At 43.3% G+C, this 19,913-nt stretch overlaps 1 non-coding gene across 1 annotated transcript; it reads right to left on the minus strand.

Moving 5' to 3' along the window:
* Positions 1-16,608: 16,608 nt before the first annotated feature.
* Positions 16,609-16,713, minus strand: LOC128589422 (U6 spliceosomal RNA). Its single transcript, XR_008381004.1, has one exon. It is a non-coding gene; the product is annotated as a U6 spliceosomal RNA (small nuclear RNA).
* Positions 16,714-19,913: the final 3,200 nt, after the last annotated feature.

Consider the following 19,913-nt stretch of genomic DNA (forward strand, 5'->3'; position numbering starts at 1 on the left):
GGATCAAGGGAGGGGAAGAAATTTGGAATTTGTTTGGAACTGGAGCTGACAGGATTTGGAGATGGTTTGAAGGTGGCAGTGCTGGGGAGGGAGGAGTGGAGGCTGTGCTGTACCCCATTTAACCCGGAGCCCACAGCAGCCTCTGGCCCTGAGCAGGAAGGTGTGGGGGGTAGGATTCTTGATCCAGGTGGCCTGAGTTTCTCCTGTGTCACCCTCTCTACCCTTCCCAGAGGAGCAGGCCCTGGAGGAGCCCAGGGCCCACCCCTGACCCTAGCCTCTCTCCTTGGGGTGCACAGTGACGCTGGTGGAGGTATGAAAGCATCTGCCATCAGAGTCCCTTCCTGCCCTGGACTCTTGCCACAGAAGACTGGGCCTTGCACTCATCTCTGCTGCCACCTGATTCCCACAGAACTGAAGGCTCCAGAGGGGAGGAGGAGCTGTGAAGTGATAGGATATAAATGTTTGGCCATAATTTTTCTCCTTCCTTCCTTCCTTCCTTCCTTCCTTCCTTCCTTCCTTCCTTCCTTCCTTCCTTCCTTCCTTCCTTCCTTCCTTCCTTCCTTCCTTCCTCCCTCCCTCCCTCCCTCCCTCCCTCCCTTTCTTCCTTCCTGTTTTCTTTCTTTCTTTCTTCTTTCTTTTGACAGTGTCTCACTCTGTTGCCCTGGGTAGAGTGCCATGGTATCATAGCTCACAGCAACCTCAAACTCTTGGGCTCAGGTGATCCTCTTGCTTCAGCCTCCCAAGTAGCTGGGACTGCAGGCACTCACCAAGGATACCAAGCTAATTTTCTATTTTTAGTATAGATAGGGTCTTTCTCTTACTCAGGCTGGTCTCAAATTCCTGAGCTCAAGCAATCCACCATCCTCAGCCTCCTAAAGTGAGCCGCCATGCCCAGCTCCCCTCCTATCTTTAATACTCCTTGGAAGGAATTATTTGCTCTTTTCTGGGGGTTGGGGGCCACAGCAACTTTCCAAGACTAGGTAAGGGAACTCTCCTCCAGGGAGTACAAATCAGGTAATTGCATTTTTTAAAAACTGACTCCTGACTTGCAGGTTTTAGTCTGGCATGTATGGAGCTTGGAAGTCAGCACTTCCTTCTAACAAGTAAAAAGCTGAACAAACTGAAAAAGTAATGACTTTTCTTTGTTCTGTCAGAAAAGTGAGGCCACAGGGAAAACTGCTGCCCCCAAATTAGAAACACAGACAGGGAAAAACAGAGAGTCACAACTCACTGTAGTGGAAACTTTCACAGGAACCAGTGCAAGGATGTGAGATTCTGAATTGTAATTCAAGAATTGCTGCAAGTCTGAGGGTTATAAGCTCCCGGGAGACTTAGTCCAGAGAGGCCCTCACACTTCTGGGGTGGGGAAGGACGACTTGAACAGGTTTGCACAGGGAGTATCAGAGAAACATCCCCTCACATTTATGGCAGGTGGAGGGGAAAATGAACCATTTTGAAATATACTAGAACATTCTATTTTTCTTAATCAGGGCTGTACTCAGAGAAAGTATGTTATGAGTACCTAAACTATCAGGGTTTTATCAGAGCCTAGCCAATCTGGAGGAAGGAAAATACCCAACTCCAGCCCTCTCTAGCTTCCATCTGTGAGAAGGGAAATACTCAATTCCAGTCCCCCAAAGTTCATCCTATCCCACCTTCGTGGGGGAAGAGTCCTGAGAAGCACCTGTGAAGTTTGCAGTCCACAGGCAGGCACAGGTATACTCAAAGACTAAGACCAAACCACAGGACTATAGGGCGTCTCCTCTCCTCCCACACCTTACCACTGTACCATTAAAGGCCTGCTTACCCCGCTTTTATTACACAGTACAGCAGGTCCAACTACTGAGAAAAAAGTACCAGACATACTAAAAGGCAAAACACACAGTTTGAAGAGACAATAAACATCAGCACCACACTCAGATACGGCTGGGATGCTGGAACTATCAGACCAGAAATTTAAAATCCTACTGTTGATATGTTAGGAGCTCTAACGGATAAAGCAGATAGCATGTAAGAACAGACAGGCAACGTAAGCAGAGACAGGGAAATTCTAAGAAGGAATAAAAAGGAAATACTAGAGATCAAAAGCATTGTAACAGAAATGAATGATGCCTTTGATGAGCTCATCAGTAGTCTGGACATGGCTGAGGAAAGAATCTCTGAGCTTAAAGATGAGTCAATAGAAACTGCACAAATGGAAAAGCAAAGAGAAAAAAGACTGAAGAAAATGGAACAGAATATCCAAAAACTGTGGGAAAACTATGAAAGGAAGCACACATGTGATAGGAATACCAGAGGAGGAAAACAGAAGAAATATTTGAAGCAATAATAACTAAACATTTCCTCCAGTTGGTATCAGATAACAAACCATAGGTTCTGAAAACTCTGAAAACACCAGGCATTAATGCCCCTAAAACTATATCTAGGCATATCATATTCAAAGTGCAAAAAATCTTGTAAGAAAACAGGAAAAAACACCTTACTTATAGAAGAGCAAAAATGAAAATAACATCCAATGTCTCCTCAAGCGAGAAGAGAGTAGAGTGAGATGTTTAAAGTGTTGAAAGAAGAAAATCACCAACCTAGAATACTGTACCCTGTGAAATTATCTCAGAAGTGAAGGAGAAATACAGACTTTCCCATTAGACAAAAAATAATAATAATAATAAAGTGAGGGAATTTGTTATCATAGACTTTCCTTGCAAGAGGAATTAATAGAAATTCTTCAGAGAGAAGGAAAATAATACAGGTCAGAAACTTGGATTTACATAAAGAGGGGAAGAGCATTGTAGAAAGAATAAGTGAAGGTAAAATAAAAACTTTTATTTTTCTTATTCTTAATTTGTTCAAAATATCAATTATAGCAATGTATTCAATTATATATAATGTTTAAGTGAAATAAATGACAGCAATGATATACAGGACAAAAGGGAGATGTTTTGTTATAATAAGGTACTTTCACTACTCATGAAGCTGATAGTGTTATTGGAAGTGGACTTTGGTTAATTATAAATAGATATTGCAAACTATAGGGCAATCATTTTTAAAAGATTGAAAAAAAGAACTATCACTGATATGCAAAGAAATGAGAGAAAATGGAATCATATACATGTAAAATTCTCAATTAAAACCAAAAAAGGCAAGAAAAGAGTGGAAGGCAAAAAATATAGTCTGTTGGAAAAGAACCAACTGACTCCTTCTCTCACCCCTAACTATCCTAAGCCTGTTACCCTGGGCATGGAGAATTTTTCTGATGCAGGCTGGTTGGTTTTAACAATCAATTTTATTGAGGTAAAATTTACATACCCATTTTAAGAATACTGTTTAATATGGTTTGCTTTGTTTTTTTAGTTCAATGAGTTTTTTTGTTTTTTGGTGTTTTTTTTTTTAGGCCAGGGCCAGGTTTGAACCCGCCACCTCCTGTATATGGGGCTGGCACCCTACTCCTTTGAGCCAGAGGCACCACCCTAGTTCAATGAGTTTTTACAAGCATACACCCCTAAGTAACTGCCAGCACAATTAATATATAGAATATTTCTATCACCTTGACGAGTTCCCTCATGTTCTGTGCAATCAATCCCCAGACCCCACCCTAGGAAACTGCTGAATTGCTTTCTCTGCCCTTGTAAGATTAGCTTTGCCTGTTGAAGAATTTCATATAAACAGAAATATGTGGTATGGAATTTTTTTGCATCTGGCTTCTTTCACTTAACATAATGCTTTTATAATATATTCGTGTTGTGACATGCATTAGTAATTCATTCCTTTTTATTGTTGACTAGCACATCATGTATGGATATACCGTTTTGTTTCTCCACTCCCCTGCTAATGGACATTGAGGTTGTTTCCAGCTTTGGACTATTAGGAATAAAGTTGCTATGAAAATTTAAATACACTTTTTTTGTGTGGACACGTTTTTCTTTCTCTTGAATAGAATGCTGGCAGTGAAATCGTGAGGTTGTATAGTAAGTTTACGTTTAACCTTACAAAAAAGGTGCCAACACTCTTTTCCAATGTGACTATGCCATCTTGTAGTCCCATCAACAGTGATGGTGGTTCTAATTATTTTATGTCTTTGCCACATCTGATAGTGTCAGTCTTTTTTATTTCCACTATTCTAAAGGATATTGAGAGGTAGTCTCCCAACGTGGTTTTAATTTACATTTCCCTGTTGACTAATGATGTTGAGCCTTGTTCATTTGATTATCAGTCATTTATCTATCTATTATGAAATGCCTATTTAAATCTTTTGCCCATTTTTAGAAATTGGGCTAACGCCCACATGAAAGAAAAGCATAAGTATAGTCTAGTGAGGGGGAGGGGAGAGGAGGAGGGACAGGGGGAGTAGGAAGGGTTATTGAAGGGATCTCACCTAATGTGGACAATGTGAGAATGTTCAACATGCCCCTGGGTGATGGGCTTAACTACAATTTGAACTTTATCTCAGAAATGAAAACAATGTAACCTAAACATTTGTACTGCCATATCAATCTGAAATAATAAAAAGAAAGAAGTTAGGCTATTTGTCTTCTTATTACTGAGTTACAAGACCTTTGTCAGAGATATATTTTATATGGTAATTTTTTTCTCACACTCCATGACTTCTCATTTTCTTAATGTGTTCTTAGAATATTTTAACTTAATTTTTAAAATTTTATATTGTGAGATGGGCTGGCTTTTTTGTAAAGTGAGCAGGCTCTTCCTGATAGGAACCATAGGGCTATTGCGAGGTAAAATGGGAGAACAAAGACTTGCAGTCTACAAGGGTAAAGAAATGTAGGGAGGAATTTGGAGGATACTGCAAAGGAAACAAAATTAGGTGGCCTAATTTTGGAAGCCCTAAAGGACAGACCCTGAGCTAGGCAGAGGAAGGAACAACAGTAACAGGACTGTCACAGTCTGAATACTCTTCAGTCTGTGGGAGGTTAGAGGTCAAACCCTGAGAACATCCCTGGGAGCAGGTCGAGAATCAGGATCCGAGGCCTCTGGTCTCCCTGCAGGTCTCTGGGAGGAGTCCTGATTTTCACATGCCACCCCAGGTTGCTTTCAATCAGCTCATCTTGTCGGCATAGAAGCCTCGGTGGTCCTCTGGTGAGGATGCCAATGGACACTCAAACTTCTGCAGCATTTTTTGTTTCAGCCTACTGAAAAAAATTACCAACCAACCAGCATTTATAAAAGAATGCAACCAACCAGCTCATGCAAGTGCCACAGTACGGCTGTGGAATATGTGCGATTATCATCCCTGTTTCTCATGTAGGAGAACTGAGTCACCCAGTGACTAAGGAACGTGGCCAAGGTCATGTGATTAGTATGTAGAGGAGCCAGGATTTGAAGCCATACAATGTGCATTCTTGGGCATAAACACTCTGCTTTGCTGTATCTGGCCAAGTTGGGCAACTGGTAAGCATCAGGCCAGGAGGCTAAAACAAAAAATGCTATGGAAGTTTGAGTGTCCATCGGCATCCTCACCAGAGGACCACGGGGGGTTTCTGTGCTGATGAGAAGAGCTGACCTAAACCTCTGGTACTATGAGACTCAGAGCAACCTGGGGTGGCACAAGAACATCCAGAACTTCTCCCAGAGACCAGCAGGGAGACCAGAGGCCTCAGATCCTGATTCTCGACCTGCTCCCAGGGATGCTCTTGGGGTTTCACCTCTAACCTCCAGCAGTCTCAAGACTATTCAGCCCTGCTAGGGACCTCCCTCCCCCTGGACACCAGCTTTCCCTGTCTCCTATCTCTGGCTCCATTTCAAGCCTTTTAATGCCATTTTGGTCCTTGGGTCCTGCTTGTCCCCAATTCAGAGGGACCTCTGTGGGAGCTCACCTTAGGCTGAGGTCTGGGGGAAGAGTGTGGGGCAGGTTCTGTGCTTCCATTTCTGCAGGTTGAGCAGCTGGCGTCTCTTTAGAAAGATGTGAAAACAGGATATACAGTGAACATATTTCAAAATACCTCTGTAAGAGACAAATCTGTCTTACCACTTAATATTGTAAGCCATAGGGAAAGCCTGTCCATTTTGAGATTATTCTTTCAGAGTGTCAGGATAGTATCTGGTTTTTAAGAGAAGAAATAGCTAAGGCTAAGCATTTGCAGATAAGTAGTTGATAATAATAGATGGAAGACTAGAAAATGAGAACCGAAAAATTCTCATATATAATTAAAATGCTGCTCTCTCTAAAGATCCAGAACAAAACAAAACAAAACAAACAAACAAACAACCCCCCCCTCAAGAGGTCCAAAGCCTGAAGGGCTCAAAGTGAGAGTGATGAGCTACTGAAAATATTAATGAAGACAGGGGTTTGATAAGATTTGAAGCTAAGATGAGTGTTTAATTGTTTTCACCTTTGGTAAAGTCAAGCGAGACCCCTAGGCCACAATAACCCACATGTTTTTAGAAGATTTGTCCTTAAAGGAAGATCTTTAATTTTCAAATGTGGACAACTTTTTTATAGAATAGTTTTGAACTGCATTCTTTTCATTAGATGGTAATTGTACATGACTGAATGTTGAGCCACTTAAGCCTCATTTTCTGAATGTCATGCAAAATGTATCCTTACATCAAATTAGGAAGGGCCGGCTTTTGAACTATGGTAATAGTCACCTCTGGCTTTTCTTGTGATGTGGTTGAGCATGGAGCAATTAATGCCAGCTAAAGGGAGCAGGTTGAAAGGGTCAAGAATCTGCAGCTAGATGTGCCCATTGGGCACTTGGCTTGTGGAAGCCAGAGAGGATGTTTGCGAGTGATGAGGGTGGTTCCCAGTGAATGGTTGGCCTCTAGGACACACATGTCCCTGTGTGCAAAGTCACGTATCTTTCAGCTTAATTTACTCACATCACACCAACATCCCAACTTTCCAGAGCAGGGCTGGAATGTATTGGCCAGAAGTGTGATCGACATAAAACATGATAGAATATGGTATCAGGTATGTATCTGCATTCCGTCATTCATCTACAGTACAAACATCCCATTTTTGCTTTTATTCAGAATAATGACTAAAAGCAGAGACAAATTCTGGGTATTATCTTTTTGTTGCAGTTTTTTTTTTTTTTTGGCCAGGGCTGGGTTTGAATCTGCCACCTCCAGTATATGGGGCCAGCGCCCCACTCCTTTGTGCCACAGGCACCGCCCTTGGCATTATCTTTTGCTCAGAAGAGTCTGCAAAAAATGGTACTAGTCCTCCCCAGTGACAGCACACAGGAATGGGAAGGTCAGAGCTGGCACTGTCTGGAGGCACAGTCAGGATTCACTGGTCCTAGGATGGCTGGGCGCTGGGCAGGTTACCAACACAGAGACCAAGGAAAGACTCACATCTCCATGACACAGGGACCAGCAGCCAGACTGCCTTATTGCTGAAGTCCCTCAAAGCTCCTGAGGCCCCCTAGTTTTTCCCTGTCTTAGAGCCTGGGACAAAGAAGAGCCTGCAGATGGGAGTAAGAGAACCACAGGCACGGGGAGTGGCAGGGAGCCGGGCAGGTGCCCAAGTGCTCCAGGTCAAACGGTCAGCACAATGGACTTCCTCCTTACTGGGGCATACTCGTCTTCATTAGCTTGGCTTCCAGCTGCTTCAAATGATGTTTGTTTATATTTAGTTTTCTTACTCACTAATGAGAATGGGGGGAAAGGAGGCTTCCCAAGATATTAGCCAATCCAAGAACTTGATTGTGAAGAATGAGATGGAAGGGTGTACAGTGAGAGGAGGAGTTGAGGAGACCCACCTGGACTGCCACAGACCTGTGACATCTGCTGGAAGACTGTGTTCCTTTTGACACCGTCATCCACAAAGCTTGCCTGTGGAAAATCTCCGGATGCCAACGCAGTGGGGACCTGCCCCTCTTGGGAGATCATCTCCTCACACTTATGACTATGACTGCTGAAGCCTTCTCCCAGCGTTGGTTCAGCCTCAGTAATGGGGATGGATGGAGCCAGCCACGCTGCACTGTTTAAGGAACACTCGCAAGCCTAGAATGTTCCCAAAGCTGCTGGAGGGGGTGGCAAACAAGCCAAAGATTTGGTAGTGGTTCTTCTGGAGCCCTCCAATGTGGAAAGAGAAGGAAGTATTCCACAGACTGGAGGAGTCTGATGCCAAGAAAATGCAGGGTGCATACTACCATGAGCAGGGTTTCCAAAAGGATATCCCACATCTTCACAGCATTAAAAAAAGCTTACAAACAATAGACAAAAATAATATAAGGAGATACTGTCCCCTCCAGGAGGTGGAGCTTTGTGCAAATAGAGATAGACTCCCATCTTCTAATAGACACAGCACATGTGGCGTAGACACCTTTGACCCAGGACTCCAAATGTGGGGCACAACTTTCACAGTCAGATGTGGGGCTCTATTCATGGTCCTTCATAGCCTGGCCTCAATTATCCTTCTGGCTTACTCTACCACTGTGCTATTTAGTGTCATGGGGCCATTGGACAGCCTGCCATAGCTCTGTTGGGCCACCATAAGCAAGCCTTGTCCCATTCAGCACTGCCTTCCCTTCTTCACCTGGTCAATTTTTCCTAGTAATTTTTAAGCTTCTTCTCCTTCTTCTCCTCCTCCACCTCCTCCTCATCCTTCTCTCCTCCTCTTTCTCCTCCTTTTCTCTTTTCCTCCCCCTCCCCCTCCTCCTACTCCCCCTCCCCCTTTTCTACTCCCCCTTCCCTCCCCCTCCTTCTCACCCCCTCCTCCTCCCCTTCTCCTCCCCCTTCTCCTCCCCCTTCTCCTCCTCTTCCTTTTTTTTTTTTTTTTTGACAGAGTGGTAGAATGCTGTGTCACAGCTCACAGCAACCTCAGACTCTTGAGTTCAAGTGCTTCTCTTGCCTCAGCCTCCCAAGTAGCTGGGACTACAGGTGCCCACCACAACGCCTGGCTGTTTTTTTTTGTTGTTGTTCTTGTTGTTGAGACAGTGTCCCACCCTACGTCCCTGAGCAGAGTGCAGTGGGCGTGGTAGCTCACCACAACCTCAGACTCAGGCTGTGGGCACCCTGCTGCCTCAGCCTTGGGAAGCCACTGGGATTACAGGCGCTCCCTGCAGGGCCCGGCTGGGTTTTTCCATTTTTTTCATGAGTCAGGGTCTCACTGTCGGTCTGGCTCTACCTCAGGCTGGTCTCAAACCTGTGAGCTCAGGTAATCCACCCACCTTGGCCTCCCAGAGTGCTGGGATTACAGATGTGAGCCACCATGCCCAGCCACTCTTTTCTTCCTAACTTTTCTTTTTTTTTTTTTTTTTTGCAGTTTTTGGCCAGGGCTGGGTTTGAACCTGCCACCTCCAGTATATGGGGCTGGCACCCTACTCCTTGAGCCACAGGCGCCGCCCTCTTCTTAACTTTTTTTTTTTTAAATAGGAATATACCATTTTAATACATAGAGAATCACAAAAATGAAAATAGTGTCTCAAAAAGGAAACTAGATTACCTACCTCCACCTACAGAACTGGGGGAAGGCTGAGGGCAGGCAGTGTGAGTTTCTTGCCTCACTTAGCCCAGTGGGAAGCTATGATGAATAGTACCAATCTAAAAAATGGCTGATGTTACCTTAGGGGCCTGAAAAGAACAGGGGTCCTTAAAGAACAGCCACCCCTTCTAGATGCTCAGGAAGGGCACATTTTCAAAGCTACTAAGCAAGCACTTCCATTTCAGGATTTTGTCTTTGGCTGCATGAAAATATCCCTTCTCCCCCAAAGTGGTGCCCTTCATGATTAGAGACTAAGACTGGGGAGGGCTGGGCAGCTCAGCAGTGCCCAGAAGCATTCACGCAGCTCAGTTCCCCTGGGCTCAGAGTCCTTGTTTCTTTGTTTCTGTTTAGTTTGGGGGATATTTATTATATTTAACATGTTTTTTATATAAATACAAGGAGAAATAGAAAATATAAAATCTGAGGGGGTAGAGGAGAAAGTTAGGGGACTCAATAAGAGGCCTGAGCTGGAGAGGTCTGCACGGGCCAGCTGGACCTCCTCCTGACCCCTCCTTGGTTTTTTCCTCTTCTGTGACTTCTTTCTTCTCTTTTGGATCTTTTTCTTTTTCATTCTCTGCTTTGACTCTCTTGGCTTTTTTGAAGTTGGAAGTGTTCCTGCGGCCATCCTCTCCTTCCTCATCAGAGTCGGAGACTCTTCCTCACAGGCAATTCGCTTCCAGAGGGACAGATGGAGACGTGCTTGTCAGGGTCTTTGCCACTTTCCTCTGGGATGGCATCCTCAGGAATCGCCTGCTTTTGGATCCCAGGAGCTTGGAGCAGTATCCTAAAGTTCCCAGGAAGTGGCTGTTCGATATTCTCCAAGTACATATTTGTATTCTGGTTAGTCGTATTGGAAAGACTGATGTGAAGCTCGAAATCTGGATCAAAGTATTTGAAGTAGTCATTGTATGGAAGCTCATTAGGGATCTGTGAGTCCAGGGCCACAGCTGTTTCACCGGTGACAATGCAAATGGTGTAACCACCTCCTCCCAGCATCAGCATGTTGAAGCTGTTGACAGATTCCACACACTGGGCATGTCCTTTGATGGTCAGACTGAAGCAACCTGACTGAGCTCCAGACAGGGAGTTTGACCACACTGGACCACCACACTAGGCTGGAGCATCTCCATTATTTTGGATGTGACTGGTTGAAAATGGCCTCATAGCACTTGTTATCAATCCTATCTTGGAGCAGATAGTAACGGCATAATTCTTGCATTTGCCAGCCCCAATGTCCTATAGGTCCACAGATCCTGGGAAGTACTCTGGGTATTTATGAAAGGACATGCCACGGTGAATATCACTGTCAATAAATAGCACCCTCTGGTTATACCTCAGCAGTTCCAGAATGGCCAAGATGGTATCATTGATGTAACACAAGCCAGATGCCTCAGACTTCTTTGTGTGGTGCAGGCCCCCAGCCCAATTCACAGCAATGCCTGTCTGCTGCTTATTAAGTTTCACAGCACTTGCCACAGAGCCATCAGTAGACAACTGACAGAACTCAAAGGGTCTCGCAAATACTGGATAGTCCTCACCAACGTTGAATCTCTGCATCTGCTTGCTGTGTTCAGACATGTTATCTGCAGGGATGGAGTGCAAGAATTGAATGTAGTCATCGTTGTGGGGCTTGGTCATCTCAGCATTGGCTTTGGGAGGACAGTAGATTTCCATTTTTCAGTAGAGACCATAGTTAAGCAGCAAATTGTGAGTCATGCGGATTCCATGGGGCTTCACTGGGTGGCCTTGTCCATAATAATTTCCAACAGTCCCGTCGTAGTAGTAACAGACTTTCCTCCTGATGCGCTATGTCTGTGCCATCTTGCTCTCCTTCCCAACATTTAACATTTTGAAAAGCATTTTTTTTTTTTTTTTGTAGAGACAGAGTCTCACTTTATGGCCCTCGGTAGAGTGCCGTGGCCTCACACAGCTCACAGCAACCTCCAACTCCTGGGCTTAAGCGATTCTCCTGCCTCAGCCTCCCGAGCAGCTGGGACTACAGGCGCGCGCCACAACGCCCGACTATTTTTTGGTTGCAGTTTGGCCGGGGCCGGGTTTGAACCCGCCACCCTCGGCATATGGGGACGGCGCCTTACCGACTGAGCCACAGGCGCCGCCCTTTGAAAAGCATTTTTAAAAAATTTAGTTCTGATACATAACACTCACTTGGAGAAGTATATCAACACTCACAGCTCCATAAACTAATATTATAAAGCAAATATCTAAGTAATCCACACCCAGGTCATGAAATAGCACTGCCCTCATGTCAGCTCTCCTGTACCCTAGAGGCCTTTCTCTAATTACAAAATCTCTTCCCCTCTTCATTTCAAACTTTTATGGAAACCACTTCCCTGGGTTTTTTTTTTTTTTTCTTCTTTTAGGAAATAGGGTCTCACTATGTTACCCAGCTACCTTGGAATACCTGGGTTCAAGCCCTCCTTTCCCCCTCAGCCTCCACGTGAATGGTTGGTCTCTGGGACATGCATATCCCAGACGGAGACCACAGGCATGTGCCACTACACCCTAATCCTGCATTTTTTTCTTGCTACATAGGAATGTAGCCCTAAATTCTACAATTTTGTTTTGCTTGCTTTGAACATTATGTAAATGGAATTGTACAGCATATACTCCTGTGTTTTGCTATTCCATATTACTGAGAATATCCAAGGTTCTCTCTTAGCTATAGGTAGTCCCCTGGAAATGTTGCACAGATACATCATAAATCAGTTATTTGTTCTACTGCTGAAGGACATTCTGCTGAAGGACATTTGGGTCATTTCTTGTTTTGGTGTTTATGGTTGCTGCTGCTGTAGATGTTCTTTTGCATATCTCCTGCACCATCCATGTATGCATCTCTGCTGGTGCAAAACCTGCAGTGCAATTTCTCCATCTTAAGGTATACTAACTGTCAACTCTCATAAATACAGCAAACTCATGATGGTGCCAATTTACACTTTGCTGCTGTATGTAAGATGTGGCTGTTCTGATCTGCCCAGCACTTGTTACTGTTGCTCTTTTAAATTTTTGTCATTCTGGAGGGATGTGAGTGGTTTTCATTGGCATATTTCTGATGATTAAGGAGATTGAGCACCTCTTTGTACATTTATTAGCCATTTGATATTCTCTATCTCAAAGTGTTTATTCAAGTCTTTGGCTCATTTATCTGCTGTATGCTCTTTTTCTCCTCACTCTGCGATACACACAGACGTATGTATTAGTCAACACTGTATACAATATGGACAAGGCATTTTGTCTGTTATATGTATTGCAAATACCCCCACCACTCAGAAGCTTGCTGTTCTGTTAATGCTATCCTTTGATAAAGAAGTTTTTATTGGGTGGCGCCTGTGGCTCAGTGAGTAGGGCGCTGGCCCCATGTGCCGAGGGTGGCGGGTTCGAACCCAGCCCCGGCCAAACTGCAACAAAAAAATAGCCGGGCGTTGTGGCGGGCGCCTGTAGTCCCAGCTGCTCGGGAGGCTGAGGCAAGAGAATCGCGTAAGCCCAAGAGTTAGAGGTTGCTGTGAGCCGTGTGACGCCACGGCACTCTACCGAGGGCGGTACAGTGAGACTCTGTCTCTACAAAAAAAGAAAGAAAGTTTTTATTGTTATATGGTCAAATTTATCAGTTTTTAATTACTGTTAGTGCTTTAATGTCTTCCAGAAATCTTTCTCATGAATATATTATTTTATAGTATCTAGTAGAAATGTTAAAAAATACAGTTAGGGGTGGCACCTGTGGCTCAGTGAGGAGGGTACCAGCCCCTCACCAAGGGTGGCAGGTTCAAACCTGAGCCCCAGCCAAACTGTAACAAAAAATAGCCGGGCATTGTGGCAGGTGCCTGTAGTCCCAGCTACTTGGGAGGCTGAGGCAAGGGAATCGCCTAAGCCCAGGAGTTGGAGGTTGCTGTGAGCTGTGATGCCATAGCACTCTGTGATGCCACATAGTGACAAAGTGAGACCCTGTCTCTATTAAAAATAAAAAATACAGTGAAAACTCCCTAGCTGACCACCTCCCCACACTGACCACCTCTTTAAGTTGACCTAATTTTCATAAACTGGACATGTACCACATGTGTCTGTTAGTACAGTAGGCCTAGTTCCTTATGGTGACCACCTCCTTATTTTGACCAGTTTGTTACAGTCCCTTGGGTGGTCAACTTACAGAGGCTATACTGTATTAAGATTGAGACACAGGCTTGGAGCCTATGGCTCAAGCGGCTAAGGCACCAGCCACATACACTTGAGCTGGCGGGTTCGAATCCAGCCCAGGCCACCAAACAACAATGAGGGCTGCAACCAAAAAATAGCTGGGCATTGTGGCAAGTGCCTGTAATCCTAGCTACTTGGGAGAAGGAGGCAGGAGACTCTCTTGAGCCCAGGAGTTGGAGGTTGCTGTGAGCTGTGATGCTACAGCACTCTACCCAGGGCGACAGCTTGAGGCTTTGTCTCAAAAAAAAAAAAAAAAAAAAAAAGATTGAGATACAACACAAAGTTTGTAAGTTGCATGAAGCTTAAGTGTGCAGATCAATGGATCTTTATATATGTTTATACTCACATAACCTCCATTCTGATCAAATTTACAGAAAACCAGAGGTTTCCTAGTCAATTAAGGCTATCACTATTCTAACTTCTGTTTATCTTTTCTCTTGTTGGATATTTGGGTTGTTTGAGTTAGGGGCTATTACGAATATCTTTCCATGGACATAACACAGATTGTCTTGGGTATATACCTCAGAATGGGATTGCCAGGCCATGGTATTGATTTATGTGTAGATACTGCCAAAACTTTCCAAAGTGATTGTACGGTTTACACCCCAAAAGCAGTGTAAGAGAGTTCCCATTGTTTCACATCCCAACACACCTGATACTGCTAGACTGAAACTTGACCCATTCTGCTGGGTGTGTAGTGATTATCATATTGTGGTAATTCATATTTCCCTAATGTGTAAATGCACTCTTTCATATGTTTCTTGGCCATTTGTGTGTCTTTTTTATGATGATCCTGACCAAGTTTGCTTTTAGTAATGGGATTGATTTTTTTTCTTATCAATTTGTAGATGTTCTTTATGTATTGCAATTATGAGTCCATTGATGGATATACGCAAATATACTTTCCCAGTATATGGCTTATCTTTCATTCTCTTAATAGTAACTTTTGATTAAAGAAGTTCTTTTTTTTTTTTTTCTTTGTAGAGACAGAGTCTCACTCTACCGCCCTTGGGTAGAGTGCCGTGGCGTCACACGGCTCACAGCAACCTCCAACTCTCGGGCTTACGCGATTCTCTTGCCTCAGCCTCCCGAGTAGCTGGGACTACAGGCGCCCGCCACAACGCCCGGCTATTTTTTTTTTTTTTGTTGCAGTTTGGCCGGGGACGGGTTTGAACCCACCACCCTCGGCATATGGGGCCGGCGCCCTACTCACTGAGCCACAGGCGCCGCCCCTGATTAAAGAAGTTCTTAAATTTAATAATAATAATGTATAATTTGTCACTTTTTATTCTAATTATTTTTTGAGACAGGGCTAGAGTGCAGTAGTGTGATCATTTGTTACTGCAACCTCAGTCCCCTGGGATTGAGCAATCCTCCTGCCTCAGCCTCATGAGCTGCTAGGACTAAGGTGTACATCACTGTGTCTGGCTAATTTATTTTTATATTTTTGTAGAGATGGAATCTCACTCTTGCTCAGGCTGGTCTTAAACTCCTGGTCTCAAACAATCCTCTTGCCTTGTCCTCTCGGAGTGCTAAGGTTACAGGCATGAGCCACTATGCTGGGCTTTATCAGTTGTGTTTATTAATAGAGCTTTTTGTGTCCTGTTTAAGAAATATTTGCCTATTCTGAGGTCATGAAAATATTCTCTTCTTTTTCTCCTAGAAGCCTTATTGTTTCATCTTTCACATTTTGGTCTATGACTCAGTTCAAATTATTTTTATGTATGTTATAAGGTAAGAGTAAAAGTTCCTCACCACCATTTAATTAAAAGGTCATCCATTCCACCATAGGCTTGGTGGTGGTGGTACATTTGCTATGAATCAAGGGAGGTATGCATGTGGATTTATCTCTGGACCCTTGTTTTAATACCACACTGCACTAACTAATGTGGCTTTATAGTAAGTGCTGCAACCTGGCAGTACAAGTCCTCTAGAGTTGTCGTTCAACATGTCTTGACTATTTAGGTAGTGGGTCTTTTCTTAACGTATTTTAGAATACATAAGAATAATAAAATAAGCAGCTGGGATTATAATTGAGATTACATTATATACAGATGTTCTTAAAACACAGAGTCTTTTTTTTTTTTTTTGGCCAGGGCTGGGTTTGAACCCACCACCTCCAGCATATGGGACCGGCGCCCTACTCCTTGAGCCACAGGCGCCACCCAAAACACAGAGTCTTTTAACTCATAAATATGTTACATCTCTTCATTTATATAAATTTTCTTTAATTTCTCTTGGTAGTATTTAATAGTTTTCTGCAGAGAGGTTTTGCATATCTTTTTTTTTTTTTCTTTCAGTTTTTGGCTGGGGCTGGGTTTGAACCCACCACTTCTGGCATATGGGGCCAGTACCCTACTCCTTTGAGCCACAGGCATGGTCCTTTTTTATTTTATTTATTTATTTATTTAGGTTTTAGGTTTTGCATATCTTGTGTTAGAGTACTGCTATATATTTGATATTTTTGATGCTATTATACAATAAATCATATCTTTCTTTATATGGTATCTTATTAGAGAAATAATTTCAATTACATATGAAACACAGGATGATTTACTGACTCTCACATACTCATCTTCCAGCTTGAACAAGACCCAACATTCTGCTATTCACCTCTACTAAATTTTTATTTGCTTTGCTTTATTCTTTTTTTTTTTTGGCCAGGGCTGGGTATGAACCTGCCACCTCCGGCATATGGGACCGGCGCCCTACTCCTTGAGCCACAGGTGCCGCCCTGCTTTGCTTTATTCTTGAGGTAAAATTTATGTACATTGAAATTCATAAATCTCAGCTGTGTGAAGTTTACTAGCAGATATCCATGTGTAAGACAGAGGCATGTCAACAAGTAGAGAACTGCCATCATTCCAGAAAGTTCCTTAAATCTCCCAGGCAATCTCACTGACCCCAGAGACCTCTGTTCTAATTTCTTTATTATTTTATTTTATTTTATTTTATTTTATATGGAATGCATCACAAATTTGCATGTCGTCTTGTGCAGGGGCTATCTTAATTTTCTCTGTGTTATTCCATTTTAACAAATGTGCTGCCAAAGCAAGCACAACTTTGGTTAATTTTAAAATAAATTAAAGAAATACTGGTCTACTTTTCCCAGGTATTAAGCATTAACCAGTATTCAATATTTACTTATAGTTTTTTTATTTTAAGGTAAAATTTTCAGCCAATTAAGTGCAGATGGGATTCCTCCCAATGTGTGCACTGCAGCTCAGCTACTAATGCGTATGTAGCCCAAACCCTGCCAAGGTGCAGGGTATTGCTGTACCTGGAAAGTTCTCTGACACTCTTCATAGTCAATACTCACCTCCGCCCCTCCGAAGCAGCCACTTCTCTGATTTTTTTCCCACCATAGATTAGTTTTGCCTGTTTTAAAATTTCATGTAAATGGGATTATATAGTATTTACTTTTTTATAAGACCTTTTTTATTTAGCATGATGTTTTTGACAACCATTCACATTGTTGATCATATCAGTAGTTCATTTGTTTTTTTTTTTTAATTACTGAACCGTAGCCCATTTATACATGTACATGTACTATGGTTTATTTATTCAGTATCCCATGGATGGTCTCCTGAGCTGCATTGCTAACAAAAATGAAAATTCCCAGGTGGGCTACTCGGGAGGCTGAGGCAAGAGAATCGCTTAAGCCCAGGAGTTGGAGGTTGCTGTGAGCTGTGTGAGGCCATGGCACTCTACCGAGGGCCATAAAGTGAGACTCTGTCTCTACAAAAAAAAAAAAAAAAAGAAAGAAAATTCCCAAGTGGGATGCTGGGAGCCCAGGGCCCACATTTTGGGTTCCCAGGGACTGGTATTGCCAGGCTATAGGAAGATCAGTGTGGAGGTGTTAACAGAGGGGAGTGCCCTTGGGAGAGCCTGGAACAAAGAGGGTCATGGAAACTGACCTGTGACATCAAAGGTTTTGATAGTAGGAATGAACAGGAAAGGGTCAGATGAAAACCAATTGTATTTTTTAATTCAGTTATCATTACAATGATTATTATTATGTAAAATAACATGAACATTGTTATATTGTAATATTGTAAATATTACTGTAAAAGTTCATACTTTTATTAGGAATGTCTTTTAATAAGATAGGTGGGACTTTAAAAATTATTTCATCTATTTGTCTATGTATCTATGACCGAGTATTCTTTTTGCTAGGATTCATCATCCATTCTCCTCTTCTTTTGCTTTTCCTGGCCATAGCACTAAGAAACTTATCCTAAACTAAATAAGTAGATAGGAATGAAAGACTTGTTGTATAAATGTCATTCAACTAACTGGGTATGGTGGCTCGTGGCTTTAGTCCCAGTTACTCAGGAGGCTAAAGTAAAAGGATTGCTTTTGAGCCCAGGAGTTTGAGACTGCAGTGGGCTATAATTGTGCCACCGAACTCCAGCCTGGGCAATAAAGTGAGATCCTGGCTCAAAAAAAAGTCATTCAAGGCTGCGTACAGTGGCTCATGCCTGTAATCCTAGCTCTCTGGGAGGCCAAGGCAAGTGGATTGCTTGAACTCAGGAGTTTGAGACCAGCCTGAGCAAGAGCAAGACCTTGTCTCTACTAAAAATAGAAAAACAACACCCTAGCTGGGTGTTGTGGCAGGCACCTGTAGTCTCAGCTACTCAGGGGGCTGAGGCAAGAGGATTGCTTGAGCCCCAGAGACTGAAGTTACTGTGCACTATGATGACCTCATGGCACTCAGGGCAACAGGAAAAAAAAAGGTCATTCAATTAGACATCTGGCCAAAAAAATATCACATAGTCATCTGTGGTCAAAATTGCTTTTGACAATTTATTAGCTGGTTATTTGTTTAGTGCCTAGTGATATTCTCAATATCTACTCCAATACTTTGAGTTGTCCCTTTGCTTTGGCAACTTAGAAATTTTTATGTCCTTGGGGAAAATGCACCACAGTGATAGACTAGGGATTTTGGAATAGGAAGTAGGAAGAGAAAACCACCAGTATAATCTTGCAAATACTGGCTCAGGGGCAGGCAGCTCCTGTTTAGAAGAGAGACTCATGGAATTGGGCATTCTCTTAACACTCTGGCTGGCTGCCCTCAGACACATATATACAGTATATTACACGTGTACTTGGCTTTTACAGGTATTCCCGCCTCTCTGGACCACCTTCTTGGTCTCACTGAGACTCCACTTCTAGAAGCTCGAGAACAATATCAGGGGTCCCCAGGGACTGCTCCATGTTCTTTTCTGGTCCCTCGCTACTCTCTCTCCATGGGGAATTTCAATCTCTTCCAGGACAGCAGAACTATAAATATGCTAATGACTGCCAGTCTCCAGCTGAAATGTCTCTGCTAAGCTCTAGAGCCAACAGAATTTCTCCCTTGAATGTTCCACTGGTACCTTGAACTTGACATGTCCCAAGCAGATCCCATCATTGCCCTCAAATATGACCTTCTTGGATTTCTTCCCTCAGGGAGTGTGCTCCTTACCTACTCGTCTCTTCCAGTTTTCTCATTGCCATATCATTGGCCACTGTGGTTTCACTTCCTCAATTCCTCTTGGATTCATCTTTCCCTTTCCACCGCCATGATTGCTACCTTAACTTGGGTTCTGAGCATGTCTTTCCTGGTTACAGAAGCATCACAAAATAATAAGACATCTGAATCAGGCTCCATAATTTTTGGTCCTCTCCCTTTAGTTCTCAAACTATTCTTTCCAAAATGCAAATCTGGATGAGTCAGTGCCTTGCTCAAGTCCTATCACGCACAGGAGAAGGTCTTCTCTTCACAATATGACTGAAAGACCCTTTGTGACCTGGCCCTTGCCCACCCAAAACCTTTCCTCCTCCTCCTCTGGTTGTTGACCGGACTCTGCTCAAATGCAAATGCTTAAAGCTCACAGTTTCTTTTGCCTCGCCATCCCATCCCTCTGCCCAGATCATCTATCTTTACCCCTTTCTCGGCCTGGCAAACTCCTATATGTGCTAAAGTGTCCACTCCGCTGAAAGCTCATTGGGGAGCATCTGGCACATGAGATTATGATTTTCATGCACTTTTCTATCACCTCATTGGACTGTGAGCAACTCAAAGGTAGTATCTTCTCTCCCAAAATTGTAGTGCCTCAGCAAAGGGCTGGCACAGACAAGGACCACTTTATAATATGAAGGACGTTTGTTGCTAACACAGCAAATAAAGCTACTCTGATCTGTAGGCGTTTTCCCCGCAAAGAGTTGCCAGAGGTCTCTGGTTTCTTAGTCTAGGCTAAGTCTTTGGTAACATTGG

Source organism: Nycticebus coucang, chromosome 6 (assembly GCF_027406575.1).
Source record: "Nycticebus coucang isolate mNycCou1 chromosome 6, mNycCou1.pri, whole genome shotgun sequence".
NCBI classification, from domain to species: Eukaryota; Metazoa; Chordata; class Mammalia; order Primates; family Lorisidae; genus Nycticebus; species Nycticebus coucang.